We start from the raw sequence: 2,071 nt of genomic DNA, 5'->3' as shown, positions 1-2,071 counted from the left end.
CTTCCTGACACAACCCTCTGTATTTATCCGGGCTTGGGACCGGCACAATGAGACCCTGGCTTGGGCCCCCTCGTGGCTACATTAAAACTCTGTTAAAGTAAAAAGTAATATTCCAGCTCCTCATTTACTGCCTCTCTGTTCCGCAGTCATTTCTCAGTCAGTAATCTCATTTGTTTGGCTGCAGTATATTCTTCAAGACATTTGCAGGAATTAAAGAGGGTGGGTCGCTAAGCTTTGACAGTGAGTCACAGTCTTGGTGCACACATTTTCCTTTAAATTGAGCTTTTCATTCTTTGTAGAACACTATCATCACAGGACTTTAAATCTAGACACAATTTTTTTTCATCTGGTTAAGGCCCAGTTTGGCTTTTTTGTCAAATCTATGACAAAGTGGAAATTTTACTCTACCCATTCATGTGCAGTCACCTTTGAAAAGTCTTTGTAAAAGAGCTGCTGGATTTCTCTGTGAACAAACAGCACAGCTGTTTTACATCCATCCTTTCTGCTTCTACTTCATGACATTTTCTACACTGTCTTTACTTTCTACTTTTAAGTCTTGCACTGTACATAAAACGAGTGTTTCTCTGCATGTAGAACATTTTGTCTCAATGACAACAAAAGAAAAATTGGGATTGTGATGCATAAAATGTCACAGCTGCTTCAGTGCCACTTTTATCTTTTGTGTTTGAAATAATCTCTGACTGTATCTGTGCCAGTGTCAGGATCCATGCTAAGCCACATCAGTTTCACTAATCCCGTTTGAGCAGGAGAACACCTGCATCACCACCAGCTGGTTCGGGTTGGTACTGCAGATGGCTCTCCCCATCAGACAAGGTCTGAGGATGTTTTTCAGGATCACAAGCAAAGTCTGTCACCTGAAGGTCTTATATTAGACATCAAAAGTTTGACTGGACTCATCTGTGCTGTTGTGTGGTTCTGCAGTGATCCGGCCGTTGTTCTAACAACACTTGATCATGGATAATGCCCGACGAAGTGTGTATCATTCAGAATGAATGGACTGAAACCAAAAATAATAACTCATATGTGAACACTGGAAAAGTCATTGACATGATGAATGAGTCAAGGAAATAACCATGCCGGGTTCCTGGCTGTGTGCCTTGTTTGCAAAGCTGCTGATGAGACAGATAACCAGCTGTTGAGCGGTAATGACTGTGATGAAGCTTCTCATCATCCTCCTCCTCCTCAGCCAGCAGACTCCATAACGTAAAAATGAGGACGAGGTGACATCTGTCCCACTTCAGTGAAAGAAACATGCAGATCATCGTTCCTGTGCTGTCTGTGCATTAACTTGCTTCTGGATGCTGACAGAAATCAACTCTTGACTTTGTTGAAGAAGTGGCACCTGTCAGTCAGGATCCACATCACATCACCTGATACTAGGCCGTCTGCCCTGAGAGTTCTTAACATGTGTCTCCTTCTCCTCTGATCCTAAAGCCTTGAGTGGGAGGCTGCTGAAGGATGTTGTGAGGAAAAGTCAAACTTCAGCTCTAAAGAACTCAGAGGTAAATGTAAGAACCTCCGGGAAATATTTAGCTCAAAACGATTTTCAGCTCAGGTAAACTGAACCTGGGTGTCTTTCTGTCTTTATCTGGCCATTCTTTTTTTTTTTTTTTTTTTTGGTCAAGGCATGTACAGGAAGTAAACTTCCTACAAAACAAAAGCCTTTCAGTTCAGACAGTTCTATGGAATGTGAAGGGTGTGCATCCTACTTAGCAAAATTTAGGTAGGATGAGATTTCTTTGTAAAGTACAAAAGTACATTTTATTTCTATAAGGTTGCCATGGTTACAGCTTGGTGGAGGAATATGTAGAAAAAGACAAAGAGAAGGAAGTTGTTTGGTTCCGGAAGTGGTACTGTGCGGGAAAGAAGAATAAAATAAATAAAGATGTCTTCCTAAAAAAGGGAAAAGCCGGCCTCCTTGTGTTGTTTTTTTTCCCCACAGCCCTGGAAAGTAACATGTAAGGTTGGCTGCTCAAAAATTGCGTCCTAACACTTATGTAAGATGAGATTTGATCTTTTTTCTCTCATATCCCTCCGCCAAACCGTAACT

The sequence above is a fragment of the Oryzias melastigma genome, unplaced genomic scaffold, assembly GCF_002922805.2.
Source record: "Oryzias melastigma strain HK-1 unplaced genomic scaffold, ASM292280v2 sc00184, whole genome shotgun sequence".
Taxonomy (NCBI): Eukaryota; Metazoa; Chordata; class Actinopteri; order Beloniformes; family Adrianichthyidae; genus Oryzias; species Oryzias melastigma.
The sequence above is the reverse complement of the archived record's forward strand: the minus strand, read 5'-3'. Positions refer to the sequence as shown.